At 47.0% G+C, this 19,218-nt stretch overlaps 1 pseudogene; it reads left to right on the forward strand.

The window, feature by feature from the left end:
* The first annotated feature begins 1,746 nt into the window (after positions 1-1,746).
* Positions 1,747-2,578, forward strand: LOC129656517 (RNA-binding protein 3-like; annotated as a pseudogene).
* The last annotated feature ends 16,640 nt before the right edge of the window (positions 2,579-19,218 follow it).

The following is a 19,218-nucleotide window of genomic DNA, read 5'->3' on the forward strand; positions in this document are numbered from 1 at the left end:
CAGGCAGGAGGGATAAATTGGGAATTGGGATTGACATATACACACTACTATAAAATGGATAACTAATAAGAACCTACTGTATAGCACTAGGAACTCAGTACTCTGTAAAGACACACATGGGCATAGAATCTAAAAAAGAGTGACTATATGTATATGTATAACTGATTCACTTTGCTGTACAGTAGGAACTAACACAACCTTGTAAATCAACTATATTCCAATAGAAATTAGTTAAAATAAAATGTATAGAAATACTTTTTGATAGGAATTTTTCATTCAAATTCATTCATTATAAATACAGACTGAGGGTAATAAAGCTGGATCTTTGGATGAACAAAAGACGGAAAACATTTAGTAAAATCTTATTACATTTATATATATAAATGTATATATATAAATTTTAGTAAAATATAAAATATACATTTTAGCAAAATCTTATTTTAGGGTGACAAAATAATCTCATCAAATTCTTATTAAAAGAAGATGATTAGAAACTAGTGTGAATTATATCTTACCTAGTATCACCACTTCTAATTTAAAAATTTAAGCCTACAAATAATATGAAAAGACATTAGATGTTATTCTTGTTGAGTATTAAAACCCTGGGGGAAAATGAAAATTTCCTCATGGAATAAACTCATAATGTTTTATGCCCCCAAAAGTCTAAAAAGCGGTTTAATCCCAGACCCATTCCCTGCCTAACCACACAGGTGGTAAACTGTCTGTTCTGCACCTCAGCAGAAACCTGAAGCTTCACTATCTGGAGAAGATAAAATAAGGATTTCCAGACAGGAAGACAACAGACATAGATGAGTAAGGAGTATTTAAAATAGGGATGAAATGGAAAATCACTTATTAGATGTTGAAACTCTAGGCTTCTTCTCCCACTCAAATCCCAAAGAACTAGTAGCGAGGTCCAGCAGGGACTGGATAAGAAGTCTCCCCTCAAAAATGTTGGCCCAATTACCCTAGAAAGAAGCACACCCTCCCCTCCCCCACATCCCCCAAACACAAACACAGACAGAGTGTACAGTCAGATTCTGGTGTCGTCCTCAGACAAGAAGGCAAACAAGAATCCCCTGTTGTTAGGGGAGAGCCTCTACTAAGAAATAAAAGCACTTTGGAAAAAAACAGAGGGGTGCAGGGAGAGGAACACTTCAGGAAAAAACTGTCATGAATATCTTCAGAGAGATGGGAAGAATTTTTCTATACATGAAACGAAAAGAAGGAACTATTAAAAAGAACATGTAGAGAACAAAACTGAACTCTTAGAAGTTAAACATATAATAATAATAGAAGCTCAGTACAATAATAAAATAAAAAAGACACATCAAAGATTGGGAGAAAATATTTGCAAAACACAATTTGATAGAGGCTTATATCCAAAATATACAAAGAATTCTTAAAACGGAACAATAAGAAAACCAACCAACTAAAAAATAGGCAAAAGATGTGAACAGATACCTTCTCAAAGAAGATATATTGATGGCAAATAAACATATGAAAAGATGCTCAAAATTATATGTCAGTGACTTACAAATTAAAATAGTGAGATACCGCCATACACCTTGGAGAAGGAAATGGCAACCTACTCCAGTACTCTTGCTTGGAAAATCCCATGGATGGAGGAACCTGGTGGGCTACAGTCCATGGGGTTGCAAAGAGTCAGACGTGACTGAGAGACTTCACTTTCACTTTTCTCTCACTGTACACCTATTAGACTATCTGAAAGCCTGATCACACCAAATGCTGGTGAAGATGTGGAATGACAGGAACTCTTATTTATTGCTGGTAGGAATGCAAAATGGTACAGACACTTTGGAAGACAGTCTGAAATTTCTTACAAAACTGAGTATAGATTTACCATACAATCCAGAGATGGTGTTCCTTGCTATTCACTTAAATGAGTTGAAAACCTAAGTCCACACAAAAACCTACACACAAAGGTTTACAGCAACTTTATTAAGAGTTGCCGAAAGCTAGCATCAACCAAGATGCCCTTCAGTAGATGAATTAAAAAGTATCATTAGAGCCCAGTCTCTCGGCTCCTTCACAGTAGCTGTCTCTTTGGCCTTTTTACGTCTTCATTTCCAGGACTTGAATTTACTGCCATGCCCTGAAGAAGGGAAGCTCTTTGTGGGAGGACTCAACTTCAGCCCTGATGGGCGAGCTCTGGAAGATCATTTCAGCAGCTTCTGACCTGTTTCTGGGGTGGTCAAGGTCAAAGACTGGAAGACACAGGTATCCCAGGGTTTTGGTTTCACCACCTTCAACAGTCCAGAGTGTGCCTCCAATGCTATGAGAGCCTTGAATGGAAAGTCTCTGATAATTGTCAGATCCATGTAGACCACTCGGGCAAGTTGGCCTCGGGGAACAAGAGGAGGTGACTTTGAGCCTGTGGGTGTGGTCACAGTTACTCTAGAGGAGGTGGGGACCGGGACTATGGAAGTGCAGGTATGACAATTGACCTGGAGGATATGGATATGGACATGGAAGATCCAGAGACTATGGTGGCAGAAGTCAGGGTGGTTATGACCACTATTTAGGAGGAAATTACAGGGACAATTATGACAACTGAGATGCATGCACATCCCGTGTAGATACACAAGGAATAAAACTTCTGATCCAGGACCATCCTTCCAAATGGCTGTATTTATAAAGATTTTTGGAGCTGCACGGAAACATCTGTTTTTAGTACATCTACCTCTTTTTTCAATTGAGCTCCCAAGGTAGCTTGTTAAAGACCTTTCAGAAAGCTCCATGTGTTTTTAAAATTTTTTTCTCCCGTTTAAAGAAAAATTCTGAGACATTTGTAGAGTCTGGGTATTTTTTTCCTTTTTTACCACTTTTTCAGTTCAGGCTCCCAGGATTATTTGGTTCTGACCAAAAAAAAAAAAAAAGTTTAACTAGACGGATTGTTTTAAATAAAGTACATCTAGGAACATTTTTTAAAAACCTGTACACAATTTTAATCATGGTTGGGAAATAATTTCCAACGGTTAACTATAAAAAATCAAGAACATGACTGAAATGTGAAGTGAAGTACTAGTCACTCAGTCGTGTCTGACGCTTTGCGACCCCATGGACTGTTATAGCCTGCCAGGCTCCTCTGTGCTTGGAATTCTCCAGGCAAGAATACTGGAATGGGTTGCCATTCTCTTCCCCAGGGGATCTTCCCAATCCAGGGATCGAACCTAGGTCTCCTGCACTGCGGCCAGATTCTTCACCATCTGAGCTACCAGGGAAGGCCAAGAACATGATTACTTAGAGGCTTTTTCACTCCAGCACTCTGTCTGATTATATGGAAGTTTCTTTTTTTGTTTGTTCGGCTGTGCTGCATGGATTGCAGGATTTTAGTTCCCTGACCAAGGATTGAACCTGTGCCACAGCAGTGAGAGACGGAATTCGTAACCCCTAGGCTGCTGGGAAACTCCCTCATTTTTTTCTTAATACTGAAAATAAAGAATGTTTTGTTGTGTCTCACGTAACATTTAGGATATCCTTCACCAGGATGATTAAAAAGATGAAACCTGAAAACAAAACAAAAATAACAACACAAGCAAGTTATTTTGAAATATGCAAGTAAATACCAGAATTGCTTAAAGAATTGAAAACGGTTGCCTCTGGGGAAAAATTAATAGTGAGGATGGGGTGGAAAACTAGTTTTTGTTGTAATGAAAGAAGGATTTGCCTCTTAAGCCGTGTTAGTGGCTCCTTGTGATAAAAATTAAAAAATTAAAATTAAAAAAAAAAAATGACTGTAGAGAAAGGAAGAGGCACATATAGACTGAGCACCAACTCGGAGTCAGTGTTGTTCCAGACCTGTTCTCATGCTTTGTCTCATGTAAACCCCGTCTGACGTAAAGGCATCTACCACTTTCCTATGATCCAGATGAGGAAACAGAGGCCCAGAGACGCCAAGAGCCTGCCTGGGGACACACGTCTAAGAGCTGCTCAATCCGTGCATTCCTCTGTTTCCACCACTTTGAGCAGCTCCTACCAGCACATTATTATCATTATCTTTTTCTCTGGGTTAGTTCCTCTAAGGAGAAAAGGTCTTCCCCCAAAGCCTTCCTCCAGCCTCTGCTGACTTGGGGACAGAACTTTGTCAGTGACTTGATACAATCCAGATGGAAGGTTCCACTTGGCTCCCAAAGCATGCCTTTTGGGAACACTGAGATTTGCAGATAAGCCTTGGGATGTGAGTGGAGAACAAGTAAATAGGAGGGGATGGAATATGAAGGCTGAGAGAAGGACAGTCACTCGGGGATGCGTGTGAGCCTGACGGAGCAGCTCCTCCACAGCTGTCAGGCCCACGGCCAGGCTTTGGGGCTCGGCCACCAGCCCAGAATCTTAGAGTCACAGACACATGTGCTCCACCCATTCACAAATTCCGGAAACGCTTTTGAAGACCCAGGGGCAGACAGTGGGGTGGGAGCTAGGGTATGGTGTTGAATCAGACACAGACCTCTGCCTTGAAAGGTTCATAGACTAGCAAATGAGACAGAAACATGTACAGATGGATAGCCAAATATTTATGATCCAGTGGGATCATAAATAAACATTACAGGGACAGAGTACAGGAAGAAGACAAAAGAAGAGTCCTTGTTATGGAGGAACTGACATAGGGCTGGGTCGTGATAAATGAACAGACGCATGCCAGCAAAAGAAGTTGGGAGGGGCCCCTAGGCAGAGAAAAGAGCAGGTGCAAAGGCACAGCAGCTCGAATGGATGGTGAATCACAGAAGCACAATGAAAGGAGCTCTCACGGCTCTTTGGAGCAGCCCCGTGGAGCTCGGAGGAGCTGTGTCCTGAGATATGGCATTCATTCCTGGTCGCTCTCCTTCCTTGTGCTGTGACCTAAACAAAGTCATCTTGCCTCTCTGAGCCTCAGTTTCTTCCTATATTATAATGGGGATGGTTTATTTTGATTTTTTAACAACATGAAAATAATATATTACACTGTAGGGTTTTTTTTGTAATTAAAAAAATGTTATGCCCATTATGTCATGGAAAACAAGGTTCTTGCTCCAGTCCTTTCTACCCCTGACTCATTGCCTCAAGGAAACCTCGTTTAACCATTTATCTTATTATTTAGGTGATAAGCCTCTGAAACACTAAATAAAATGCTGATGGTTCCATTTATTTTTTAAAATATATGTTTATCTTATTTATTTGGCTGTGCCGGGTCTCAGTTGCAGCAAGAACATGGGATCTCCACCCTGCAGCTGTGGCCTGTGGAATCTTTAGTTGTAATGTGTGGACTCTTAGTCTGCATGTTGCTTGACCAGGGAACTAGAACCCAGGCCCCCTGCATTGGGAATGCAGAGTTTTAGCCACTGGACCACCAGGGAAGTCCTGTGATTCCATTTGTTGATTTACGGACTTTAGGTAATCTATGGATTCCCTGGTATGAAAAACAAAAATTTAGTTCACAGAACATCCTCCTTTTTCTCTTCCTCCGTCTCGTCACCTGCCTGTGAATCTGTCTAGTCTATGTCTTCTGTTTACCTCTGAACATTTAAAGAATGTACTTACACTTCTATCCCTTGTTTTATCAACTCTAGTCAATATCTCAACAATCTTGAATGAGAATGAAGCTCTTAACACACCTACTTTTTATTTCATTTCCCCACCTCTAACACAAGTATTCCACTGACTATGCATTTATTTTTATATTGTCAAAAATGTTAACATTGGCATTCTATCTTCAGTCATCACTAAGTTTCTATGCTCTGTAAATTGTTTCTAAAAATCAAAAATAGTGTTTACATTCTTATGACTACATATGGTTTCCTATGTCATCAATAGGATGCTGTAATCACACTGTGAGGCAAATGTGATAAGCACTATACTGCGGAAACTATAATTACATTGTCTCTATTTTTTTTTCTTTTTTCCCTTGGAGCTTATAACTGCCTTTCTTTTTCCTTATATCGTCTTATTTTGCCCTGTCCCTAAGTTTTTCCAGTGTCTCAAGGATAATACGGAAGCTACAGAATTTCTAGATTGTAAGCGCCTGGGGAGCTGGCATTTTCCTCTGTTTGGGCACTGCTGTGTATCCTCAATCTGCCATCTTGAACCTGAAGTCAGAATAGTTTTCAATCTACCTCTCAAGAGTATTTTAAAACTGCAGTTGTACCAAAACAACTTTATATATGTCAAGTACTATCAATGTAAAACTGTTATTTCCATTATTTCTATTTAATTTTATTGTTTTTGTTTAAATGCAGTAAGCTTCTCCATCACCTCCCAGATGAATGACTTCTTCAAACTCTGTGTGTGGTAACGAGAGGCTCACTTTCTATATTTAGGCATCTCTGATTCCTAGAACATCTTTCCTCTATTAAGTTTACATTTTCCTCGCTGAAAGTTCTTGCTACTGGGTCTAGCTCTTCTTTCTAGTGTCTCAGAGTGTAGGGCAGCTCACTTCTTCATGGACCAGTCCTTCAGGACAGCCACATCACGACCTTCTTGGTGCTCATGTGTAGAATGTACTCCCAGCTCCTTCCTTCATCACCCCACCACCAACTTTCCACCCTTCACTCGCCTGACCTTGCTGCCCAAAGGGCAGCGCCTACAACTGTCCACGGATTCTAGGCCCATCTGAGTCCTCACAGCAGGCAGTAGATATATGAATGGCATCATTTTCTTAAACTCTCAACCCTTAAAACATCATGAGGACCAAATACAGAAAACCACCACCTCTCTCTTTCATTTAAAATGTCACGTATTGCTATTGCACAAAATATGTACCAAAAGTCCAGTATTGATACTCTGCCTTAGTACTGCAATCACAGCACAGCCGCCTAGCATGGAGTTGTTCTCAAACCAAGTCCTCACATCAGCTTGCTCCCCAAGCTCCAGCCCAAGAACACAAGCTGGTCTGTGGTGAATTTTTCATTTGTTTGCACAAAACAGAAAAACTGAGGGCAACAGAATGAAAGTTCCATAAAGTTAAATTTATTAATGCAGAGGACTTTTCTTTATTTGGACACTCTGTTCCTCTTCCTTATTTTGGTATTAAAATAAAAAGTATTGATATTAAGATGTATATTAAAACTTTTATAAAATGATGAGTGATTCCCACTCAAAGGTTCCAGGAACTACATTTTGGGAAAACTGAAGTGCAGATCACATCATATTCTAACGGACTTCTTGGAAACTAAAATGTGGGGAGTCTTATGTAGTCTTCCAAATTGCAGACTGCGGTGGGGTAGATGTTGCTTACAGGCCCTATTCAGTCCTGTCCGACTCCTTCCAACCTCATGGACTGTAGCCCGCCAGGCTCCTCTGTCCATGCGGATTCTCCAAGCAAGAATACTGGAATGGGTTGCTATGCCTTCCTCCAGGGGATCTTCCTGACCCACGTCTCCTGCTTGGCAGATAGATTCTTTACCACTGAGCCACCTGAAAGACTTTTTTAAGATGCGTTAATTCCATGTGAGAGGCTCAGCCTCCAAGAATCAAATATGCTGTGTTTCCTCAAATGATGAACCAATTACAGAGAAATGACTACGGAGAACAGGGGAGAAAATGAGGAAGGGGTTTGATGGGGTAAGATCATGGAAAGCCTTCAACATTCGTTTTTGGTGCTGCCTGTGTATGAGAGGAACCTGGGCTAAGTATGAAACATGCATGTTCCTGGGCCCCAGCTCCTGATGAGAGGTCTGGAGCAGGGCCCAGAAATGTACGTGTCTACAGACTGGTACCCGTGTGAGGGCTCTAAGGACCACACTTTGAGAACATGGAGTGCAGAACAGAAGACCTGGAAGCTACAGATATGCATAGACTCAAACCTCTGATCAGATTGAGGGCTAGGAGCTGAGAACCTAGTGGCAACTCCTTCCAGGCTCGGAGGAATGGGGGCGGGGAAAGCGGAGCTGTCTTCTTTCTATCAGAGGAGAGGACATCCCAGCAAAGCCCCTTGTCCTCCCCCTGGTGTCTGAATGAGATACTGCAAGTCAAGGCTCACAGACAGAGCGATGGGTGAGCAGCTGCCCTGGGAAAGTGGACAAGGTTCAGCTCGTCTTGCCACTTCCAGAAAACTTCTCTTAACTTTATTCTATCATCTATGCTCCTAAAGCCCTCATTTCTGAAACACACCACCTCTCTCTACCAAGCCTCCTGCTGATGTCTCTGAAATGGTTATTTTAATGCTTGTGGGGATGTAAAAAGCTTTATCTTAGAAAGCCTTGGGGATACCTTCTAAGCTGGAGATATGCATATAGTACTTAGAGTTATGAAGATAGCAACCAAGGAACAAATACCAGCGATGCAGCTGGACAGGGAGAAAGGGAGAAGGAAGATAGAGTAATCTCTCATCTAATACAACCAAACCTCGAGAGTAGATAAATTAGGATACAGCAGAAAGGTTGCATACTCTGACTCTCCATTTCTATGACAGTGTGCAAAAGGCAAAATCTTGCAGACATAAGTTGAATCAATGGTTGTTAGGGAAGATTTGGGGATGAGCTGGAGAAGTTAAATGCTTTGTAATCAGACTTGGAGGCAGGAAGAGTGGAAAATATACTGGGGGATAGAAGTGGGCTAGAGAAAGTCCCAGAAAGCATTCTACTTCTTAGGCCATGCCATAACGGTGGGGGAGAAACTGTTGGGCCATGCACAGCACTCTCCCAGCTCTGCCTTGGCAGCTAACTAATGTCTTAGGGATGTGAGAGGCCCGGGAAGAGATGCTGTCAAGGATTTCAAGAGGGGAAGGTCATAGGATCTTGTGTAGGAGTGAGAACAACAATAAGAGCAACTGATGAACTCACCTTCCAATGCAGAAGACATAAGAGACACGGGTTTGATCCCTGCATCAGGAAGATCCCCTTGAGGAGGGCATGGCAACCCACTCCAGTATTCTTGCCTAGAGGATCCCATGGACAGAGAAGCCTGGCAGGCTATAGTCCATCAGGTCACAAAGAGTTGGACGTGACTGAGGCAACTTAGCATGCATGCAGTACTTGACTCAAGCTTCCCACGTGCCAGGCATTGTGTGCTATAGACATCTAATCCTCACAGATGTTTCTGGCATTATTGTTGTTGTTGTTCAGTCTCTAAGTTGTGTCCGACTCTTTGTGACCCCATGGACTGCAGCACACCAGGCTTTCCTGTCTTTCACTATCTCCTGGAGTTTGCTCAAACTCATGTTCATTGAGTAGGTGACACTATCCAACCATTTCATCCTCTGTTTCCCTCTTCTCCTCCTGCCTTCAGTCTTTCCCAGCATCATTATTATCCCCATGTAACAAAGGAAACTGCTGGAGCCCAGACACGGTAGGCAGTCTGCACAGAGTAACACAGCTAAAAAGAGAGAAGAGGATTTGAACACAGGCACCTCTGGCTCCGGTGCCCTTGCCCTTACCCAACGCCACACAGGCCATATCCCATCATCCCAGTGATGGCAGAGTCTCTTTTGCCACCTTCCTTCCATGTGCCCATCCTGCCTTGGCTGGCATACTTCTGTTGGTGGGTACTCACAATTTCCCAGGGAAGGTCACACCACAATGGACTTGAAATTGACCTCAATGCATTTACCCATAACCCAGTTACTCCTTTCAGTCCTAAGTCCTTAATGCTGCCCATCAAACATTTCCATCAGCTCCTGGGCACTGGGTGGTTTGCACTTCCAGCCCCCTGAAACTACATGCTTCCACGTGACTTCCTTCAACCAATAAAATGTGAAGTTTTAGAAGCCAGTGTGTGGTTCACCTCTTGCTACAGTGTTGAGGGTAGTGGAGGGAGAGTGGGGGCTCTAGCTGAACTATTTCGAATCCTAAAAGATGATGCTGTGAAAAGTGCTGCACTCAATATGCCAGCAAATTTGGAAAACTCAGCAGTGGCCACAGGACTGGAAAAGGTCAGTTTTCATTCCAATCCCTAAGAAAGGCAATGCCAAAGAATGCTCAAACTATCGCACACTTGCACTCATCTCACATGCTAGCAAACTAATGCTCAAAATTCTCCAAGTGAGGCTTCTAGAGTAGGTGAATGGAGAACTTCCAGATGTTCAAGCTGAATTTAGAAAAGGCACAGGAACCAGAGATCAAATTGCCAACATGTGTAGGATCATAGAAAAAGCAAGAGAATTCCAGAAAAACATCTACTTCTGTTTTATTGACTATGGCAAAGCCTTTGACTGTGTGGATCACAACAAACTGGAAAATTCTTCAAGACATGGGAATACCAGACCACATGACCTGCCTCCTGAGAAATCTGCATGCAGTTCAAGAAGAAACAGTTAGAACCAGACATGGAACAACAGACTGGTTCCAAATAGGAAAAGGAGTACATCAAGGCTGTACATTGTCACCCTGCTTATTTAACTTATATGCAGAGTACATGATGGCACCCCACTCCAGTACTCTTGCCTGGAAAATCCCATGGATGGAGGAGCCTGGTGGGCTGCAGTCCATGGGGTTGCGAAGAGTCAGACACGACTGAGCAACTTCACTTTCACTTTTCACTTTCATGCATTGGAGAAGGAAATGGCAACCCACTCCAGTGTTCTTGCCTGGAGAATCCCAGGGTCGGGGGAGCCTGGTGGGCTGCCGGCAGTGGGGTCACACAGAGTCGGACACGACTGAAGTGACTTAGCAGCAGCAGCAGCAGAGTACACCATGAGAAACACTGGGCTGGGTGAAACACAAACTGGAATCAGGATTGCCGGGAGAAATATTAATAGCCTCAGATATGCAGATGACACCACACTTACGGCAGAAAGTAAAAAACTAAAGAGCCTCTTGATGAAAGTGAAAGAGGAGAGTGGAAAAGTTGACTTAAAACTCAACATTCAAAAAACTAAGATCCTGGCATCTGGTCCCATTACTTCATGGCAAATAGATGGGGAAACAATGCAAACAGTGTGAGACTTTATTTTTGGGGGGCTTCAAAATCACTGCAGATGGTGATAACAGCCACGAAATTAAAAGACGCTTACTCCTTGGAAGGAAAGCTATGACAAACCTAGACAGCATATTAAAAAGCAGAGACATCACTTTGCCAACAAAGGTCTGTCTAGTTAAGGCTATGGTTTTTCCAACAGTCATGTATGGATGTAAGAGTTGGACCACAAAGAAAGCAGAGCGCCAAAGAATTGATGCTTTTGAACTGTGGTGTTGGAGAAGACTCTTGAGAGTCCCTTGGACTGCAAGGAGATCAAACCAGTAAATCCTAAAGGAAATCAGTCCTGAATATTCATTGGAAGGACTGATGCTGAAGCTGAAGCTCCAATATTCTGGCCACCTGATGCAAAGAACTGACTTGTTTGAAAAGACCCCGATGCTGGGAAAGATTGAGGGCAGGAGGAGAAAGGGATGACAGAGGATGAGATAGTTGGATAGCATCACCGACTTGATGGATGACTTTAATTTGAGCAGGCTCCGGGAGTTGGTGATGGACAGGGAAGCCTGGCATGCTGCAGTCCATGGGGTTGAAAAGAGTTAGACATGACTGAATAACTTTGAAGTGAACTGAGGGGAGGGGAGGGAGGGTGGGGAATCATGTCTGGAGGAAAGCCCCCTTGGCTTGGATTCCTAAATGACTAGGACGAGCGGAGTCCCTCCTGACCCGTACTGGGACATGAGCAAGAAATGAGCCTTGCGTGTGTAAGCCACTGAGATTTGGGGATTGTTCATCATCACAGCCAAACCTAGCCTGTCCTGACTGACTTGGTCCCACAGAGTAAGTCACTATGCTCCAAGCCAGCAACAATGCAGCCCCCTCGAAGCCTTCTCTAAACTACCCACTCCTGTCTTTTCAACTGAGCCTCTTAGGACTGAGTTTGTTGACTTGTCACCTGATCTTTTCTTCTGTACAGACTGCAATGTGAGAACGCGTCCAGGAGCAATCGGCAAAGCCCATTACCTCTCCCTGCGTCCTCAGCCCTCGGCCTCAGCCTTGCAGTGATTATACTGAGCTTGAGGCAGGCAGATAAGGCTAGTCTTGTCCCTGGGTTCCATTCTGACCTGCCTGTTTCCAATTTTTTGGTGGTGGTGATTTAGTCACTAAGTCGTCTCTGACTCTTTGCGACCCCATGGACTGTAGCCCACCAGGCTCCTCTGTCCATGGGATTTCCCAAGCAAGAATACTGGAGTGGGTTGCCATTTCCCTCTCCAGGGGATCTTCCTGACCCAGGGATTGAACTGACATCTCCTGCTTGGCAGGCAGATTCTTTATCACTGAGTCACCCAGGAAGCCACTGGGCCCTGGCTAAAGACAGAACTTAGGATTTAGAATTAGAGTGACCTGGATTTATATCTTGGCTCTGCTACTAACTTACTGAGTTATTGTGGGTGTTACTTAACCTCTCTGAGCCTGTTTTCAAAAAAAAAGATGTAAATGATAAGACCAACCTTGAGATAGTTGTATCAGCCAAGCGCCCAGCTCTTCCCTGGTATCTAGTGGGCCTGTACAGATGTCATTTCCCCTCTTTTCCTCCTAAACCCCATGTCTTTCAGGCTCACAAAGCGGGGGGAGGAGAAGGCATTTTTGGAATGAGGCCCCAGGCGGCTCCTATACCATTGCAGTGCTCCCTGAGTCTCAGGCCAGTCGGAGGGCCCCTTCCACCTCCTCTCCCAGGTCGCAGCTGTCTGCTCCCCCTACCCCCATCTCAGGGGGTTGCCCCGTGGGGCTGGGAGAGAGGGAAGTGGACGCCAGGCTGCAGATGTTCAGAGCTCAGAGAAGGCTGATGAGCTAATCCCAGGGCTGCTGGCGAGACTGGGCCAGCGCCTCAGAAGTGGGCTTCCATGAGGCCCTCTCCTGCCTGCCGGCGGCCTGTGGCTCGGCTCGAATTTCCAAGGCCCCAGCTCCGGAACAGCTGCATGGCTTCCCCTCCCTTCCTCCGTGTTCTCTCCTCTCTTCTCCTGACATGAGTCAAGGAGACTGTTGAGCAGGGCTAGCCAGGGGTCTGGAAAGAATCCAGAAGGCTCCCAGACACTCAGCTCAGGTCTCTGAAACCCCAGGGAGCTCAGACACATGGGGTTTCTCAGGCCTCTCTGCTTGTTTCCTGCGGCTCTTCATTTGGCCAAAAACCTCAGGACTGACTTTGATGTTTGGATTGGTGTCTGCCCCTTTGCTCCCTGCCTGGCTGGCCTTCCCAAGACACCTCCCCAGTGTGGCAGGCAGAGCCAGACTTGGGGTGGGGCCTCTTGGTTCAGTGGCACCCCCACCTACGAGCCTCCCCAGCCTCATCCTCCCCACCCCCAGGTCCCTAAATATCTCCCAGGGTTGAACCTCAGACCTCCCTTTCCACACCCCCATCAAAAGCCCCCCACCCTGCCCTCCACCAGCAGAGGTGTGTGTGGGGGGGCGCTCACCACCGTTTCCTGAACATTTGGTACATGAAAAGCTTGTTTTCTTTTTTCCTCAACTATTTTGCTTTTTCCTCTCTGACAAATAAGGAAATGGAAAACCAGAGAGACTAACTTCTTCACAGAAATATGAAGTGGCAAAATTAGGATTTGAACTCACTTCTGATGTGCTGACGACTTTAGAGCCCATGGGCCCTCTCCACCCAGCCACCTGGCCTGGTCAACACCAGTCCAGTCCCCTGGCCTGGAGCACACAGTGGGGCTGCATGATTCACCCCGACCTGGACCACGAGTGTCCCATGAGCCATGGATGTGTGTACCCTTTCAGCTGAACACATTTGGCCAAGCGTGAGAATGAGGAGAGGATGATAGAGCTGGTGATTTAGGAAGCGGGCGATGGGAGGGCCAAATCGACCACCCTAGGCTGGGTTCCTGTCTCCAGCTCAATGCATGCTCCTTTTCATACTGGGAGTGATTCTGAGTGAACATAAGGGTCCATTCGGGTGTGACCTTGAAGCACAAGCCAGCTGCCACTCAGGGATCTGACCCACGCCCGTATCCTCCTGGGCAGGGCAGGCTTGTATCCATAGGGCCCTGTGTAAGGAGGAAGACTGGGAGTGGGGCAGAGGGAAAACTTACCTCAAGTGGTTTGGGAGGATGATAGCCGTGCCATGGCAGTGCAACAGGCTGAGCTGAGGTCTAGCCACCCATGGAAGAGCTGCATTGTAGCGGCACTGGGAACCTCACAGCTCCTCCTCCGTCAAGGGCATCATTTTCTCATCTGCTCAGTGGGGGGTGGTATACAGTAAGTACTAGCTAAATGGGGATGGCTGCATTAAGCTGAGTGAATCCCCGGAAGGACGGACTCGGCATGAGGGGGCTTAAGAACCCTCTGCCTGCACTCAGGGCTGGCCTGGAATTGAAGATGGGTTGAATCTCAGTGATAGAAGAGGAAGGGGTATTGGTGGGCCAGTGGTGGGATCTGGAGGCAGTAGAGGTTGGGGAAGGAGGGGTGGTGCTGAGATTAATGCGTTAACTCAATTTATGAAAATTAAAATTCATGTTACAGAATTCACTGCTTTAAAGTTATAATTAAGTGGCATTTAGCACATTCACCTCCAGTACTCTTGGCTGGAAAATCCCATGGATGGAGGAGCCTGGTGGGCTGCAGTCCATGGGGTTGCAAAGAGTCGGAGACGACTGAGCGACTTCCCTTTCACTTTTCACTTTCACGCATTGGAGAAGGAAATGGCAACCCACTCCAGTGTTGTTGCCTGGAGAATCCCAGGGACAGGGGAGCCTGGTGGGCTGCCGTCTATGGGGTCACACAGAGTCGGACACGACTCAAGTGACTTAGCAGCAGCAGCAGCAGCACATTCACAATAGCATGCAACCGCCACCTTTATCTAGTTCTAAAACATTTTCATCATCCCCAAAGGAGACCCCTTACTCATTAAGCCATCACTCCCCAGTCTCCCCTCTGCCCAGCCCCTGGCCACCACCCAGTCTGTTTTCTGTTTCTTGGATTTACCTATTCTGGTTCAGATACATGAATTCAAACAACATGTGACCTTGTATGACTGACTTCTTGCACTCAGCTTAATGTTCATCCATGTTGCTGCATGAATCAGTATTCCATTCTTTTCTTATGACTGAACAACATTCTGTTGGATGGATACACCGCATCTTGTTTATTCATCATTCAACCATTCTCATTGTTGGTGGATGTTTGGGGTGTTTCCTCCATTGGACACGTTTTGAGGTGAAAGTCACTGAAAAGCTGAGGTCCCACCATCATCACTCAAACCTTAGAGTGAGTAGCACTTCAAGCAAGTCCCCCCATGAAGTCACAGTCCCCCCATGAAGTCCTTTCCTGCCCAGGCAGCTACTATTGTGGCCACAGCAGCATGCTGGAGTGGCTGCTGGGCAGCATGTCCTGCAGAGCAGCTGAGTTGCTTGGCCTCCATTCAGATCCCCTGACCCAGGGCAGAGGGAGAGAGGATGGGAAGAGAAGGGAAGGTGGAGGAAGGCAAGCTGAGCATGAGTTCCCACGGAGGCCTCTGGAAGCTCCTGGCCCGTGAGTAGAGTCTACCGTGTAGGAAGCCTAGCTGTATCTAATTCTCACTGGAGCCCAACTGACCACCATCAGCTGGACAGGGCTTGTCCGAGTGGGGAAACTGAGCCCCAGGGAGCGGCAGTGGGTTGAACAACCTGGAACCAAACCAGATGGATGCTGTGATTCCCAGCCTGGGCGGGCTCTGCCCTCCTAACATCAGCACGGGGCCTGGTGCGGGCTTAGAGGGGCTGCCCCATCTCGCCAGTGGGCCTGTTCCTCAACTGGAAGCAGGTAAGGGGTCTGTCTCTTTCTATCATATGTGGGGGACAGAAGAGGAAGGAGCAAGCACTGGATCTAGAGCCCTGGGTTCAAGCCACCCTCCAGCAAGCCCCTCCCACCCTCACAGCTTCCCTTCCCCACTCCCACCTGTAAAGTGGAAACTTTAGCTCCCTGGCAGGTGGCGATGGGGTCCAGTTGAGTCCATACATGGGACATGGGTAGCAGGCTCTAAAGTCCTATGCCAACTCTTGGTTCACTGTGGCCCCAGCAGGCAAGATCTGGCCATCCTATCCTGGAAGAAGGGCTGTCCCAAGTGTGTGTTTATCTCACCTGGCTCTGGGCCAATAACACACTTGATCCAACCCGGCCCCCAGCCACAGCTCCAGCCCCAAGGAAAGAACAGCACCCCATCTGCATTAATCGCCTCCCCCGACTCTGTGCCAGACTTGGGCTAAATTAAATGCATCCCAGCCAGCAGCTCCGTCCCCAGAAACTGAACACATCCTTCCCGGCTCCCCTCCCACCCACAGCTGTGCCCTCCCATGAGGCCGGCGGCTGGGAGCCTGACAGGCCTCTATCTGCAGCCCTGGAGCTGCCCTCTGGCCTCTGGCTGACCCCAGCAGGACGGAGTACGCTCCCCCACACCCCTCACCATGGCTTGGCCTAGGTGGGAGGTTGGCATCAAGTCCCTCCATCCTTCCTTCCTTCTTTCCACAAACATTTTGAGTGCCTTCTAAACATCCTGCTTCCTTTCCTCTAAGTACATGAAAAACCAAACACGCTTCTGCCCTCATGGAGCTTACATTCTAGTAAGGAGAGACAAAGAGAAAACAAATCAAGTAAATCATACAAAGTGTTAGAAGGTGAAAAGCACTCTTTTAAAAGACATAAAAGAGACCAGTGTGAGGGGTCAGGGTGCAGGTGGGTGAGCATGAAAGGCAATTTGCCATCTGAAAGGGGAAGGTGGGCTAGCCTTACTAAGATGCTGACTGCCGAGGAGGCCCGGTAGTCCCCACCAGTACGGCTGATGTTTGTAGAGCGCTGGCGGCAGGTGCTCGTTTGACCGTTTCCAGGGGCGGGGAGGGCAGAGTTGTTGACGTGGCCATTCCGTCCAGCTCGGGGCTGGCTCCTCCTGTCCTAGGCAGGGAGGGGTTCTCTTGTGGGTGGAAGTCCCAAGGGAGCGGGGCAGCTGGCCTGGCCCAGAGGGGACCTGCAGTTGGGGACGAGCCAGTGTGAAACCTCGGTCTGTGCCAAGGATGCCGGCCTGTTCAGAACAGAGGAAGCCCCAGCTGACACTGTAACAGGCCTCAGCTGGGCAAACTGACCAACGAGGTGGGGACGCTGGGGTGGGTACCTGGGGGCCGCGAGCCACGACACACGCACTGCTAAGGTGTGAGCCTCCTGTCCTGACTGCCTCTGTGCCAGACCTGCCATCTGCACACACACACACTCACACACACACACACACTCACTTTTTCTTTCTAGCACACATATGGCATATCACGCATCCATCAGCACATGTGAGAATGTACCCACAACACTCACTGAACCAGCAGACTCAGAAAGACCCACCATCACACTCATGCACAAGAATATCACAACACCGACACACAACACACATACACAATATATCACACACGCACCAACCATTATGTCACACACATTCACACTCCCACACACCCTCAAGTGAAGACTCAACACACACACACACACACAACTCCACACACACATGCTACTCCACACGGGCACACACATACCACACATCACCAGCACACATTATATGCCCAGTCACCACCACATGCGTAACACACACGCCATGCATGCCCCACACTCTGTGGTAAGCACAGGCCTGAAGAGTCTAGACAAGCTCTCTGAAACTGCTTTTGTCACTCATGGAACTGGGCCACCATGATGTGTCCCCTGACAACCAGGGCAGGGAGAAGGGAGACCTTCAGCATTTTCTAAGTGTTGTTTCATAAAATGTCCACTAAAGACGAGTTTTTCTTTCACCATGCAGAGGTCTCTGGGACAAGAAGAGGATCTGGCATAAATACCAGAAACTGGGCCTTACTCCTAGCCTGGCTGGCTCCGAGTGACACGTCACTGGGTATGTTTCTCTACCCCTGGAAACCTCGGTTTCTTCATCTGCAAAATGAGAATGAAAAATGTTTACTCCAAACTTCTCAGATGGAGTGAAACTCTGAGAAATTGCTTTGTAAGCTGAAGAAATATCAACACAAAATAGGATGTCAGAAATTCATACAAATGGTCTAAGCTTTGTTGTTCCTCCCTCATCCCCACCTCCTCACACTTCCTGTCAAGTCCAGGCATCCTACACTCATCAGGGAGGCTTGAGCAGTGGCCCCGGCTGCTTCCAGGGGAAGCTTAATGGAGTTACACAGGAAGTGAGATGGTGCTGCACGATGGGCCATCTCTGTCTTCTCAACTCAGAACCCAGCAGGAAGTGATTCTTACCAGCAACTGCCATGGGCTGTCAGGGGCTGAGAAGTCACAGCCACGATGGGGAGAACACCCACTGGGGAGAAGACACAGAGCCGCAGTATCCTTCACCCAGCCCCAGCCTGCCCCACCCTACGCGGGGCTGACACTTTGCAGAGATCACTGGAAGCACGTTCACACTGGACGAGAGCTTCTCTGTGCAAGGTAACAGCTGCTCTGAGCCATCACCGGGATGGAGGTCCTAGGCAAGAAGGGAGGAACTAGGTCCCTGTGGAGTGCTATCAGAACATGCAGTAAGCTCTTGAAGCCTCCTCAAAGATGGGGACTCTGTCCTTCTCAAAATCCACAACAGCTGTAATAAGTTCGGTGGGCACAGGTCTGCAGCTGGAGCCACTTGCTACTTTGCATCTCTCTCAGGTAACAATCCTCAGGGCAGCCGTGTGGGCTCAGGGCAGCAGCCCTGTGTCTTTGGGTGACAGGCTCTCCGCAGCTTCTCTGCCCTCATCTTCATGGTCCAAACTGGCCCACTGATGTGTCTGCATTCCAGACAGCGGGATCCTGTGGCACAGCCTGCAGTCTCGATCACAAAAGGCAAGGAAAGGAGCCCTTACACTGCTCACTCTCTGTTGTCGCCCCTTCCACATTTTTCTTTCCTTGTCTCGGCTCTGTGCTGGGGTGACCTCATGCCTGCAGACTGAGTCCTCCTGGCTCTTCAGCCTCTGGCTTCTGGTTGGGTTAACGAGGAAGGGGAAGGGGGATTCTGGAAGGTAAAAGGAGAGAGCACTGGGCTCTCTCTCCCATGCTCCCCACTCTCTTTTCATCAGCATGTGTCTACCTGCAAGTGTGACCTCCATGATCAGGGTTCCCTCAGGAGACCCCTCCTCCATGGCTTCTGCTCTCAAGGGGCCCGGAATACAATTTTCTTTCCTAACCCCTTCAGTGGGGGCTTCCCCTCACTGCTAGTCTCTACAAGCCTCTTGCTTCCCTGCCTGTTCCCCTAACCTGCCCACACTCTGTCAATAGTTTCTTTATTACAGCATCTTCGTGGGCACCACCTGGACTGGTTCTGTTTCCTGAAGAGACCTTAATGGACACAGCCCTCAAGGG

This window comes from Bubalus kerabau, chromosome 1 (genome assembly GCF_029407905.1).
Source record: "Bubalus kerabau isolate K-KA32 ecotype Philippines breed swamp buffalo chromosome 1, PCC_UOA_SB_1v2, whole genome shotgun sequence".
Taxonomy (NCBI): Eukaryota; Metazoa; Chordata; class Mammalia; order Artiodactyla; family Bovidae; genus Bubalus; species Bubalus kerabau.